The sequence below is a fragment of the Molothrus aeneus genome, chromosome 19 (genome assembly GCF_037042795.1).
Source record: "Molothrus aeneus isolate 106 chromosome 19, BPBGC_Maene_1.0, whole genome shotgun sequence".
NCBI lineage: Eukaryota > Metazoa > Chordata > Aves > Passeriformes > Icteridae > Molothrus > Molothrus aeneus.
In genome coordinates, this window is record NC_089664.1 from 11,355,001 (window position 1) to 11,355,349 (window position 349).

Here is a 349-nt window from a genome sequence, read left to right on the forward strand (position 1 = left end):
AACGGTGGTGGTTACACTCACTTATATTGGAACATCATCCTGGGTATTTTGATCTCCTTTTCTTCTTTAAACTCTGTCATCAAAAACATCCAGATCACTTGGCTCAGTCGCAGCTAACCATGCCTGAGATGTGGCTCATGTTAGTCGCACAGTAGCTGCTGAGTGGATTTTTCAAATCCACCCTGCAGAACTCAGATGATCATTGCCAGGTCCTTTGAAGGGTCATTGCTCAGCCAGCACGCTGTGCATCATGTCATGGGGAAGGTCCTTCATGCCAGCGAACCTTCCAGAGATGATGTGAACCCGCTTCCCTCTTCCTACTGTGCTCAGGACTCCCTTCCAGTTTCCT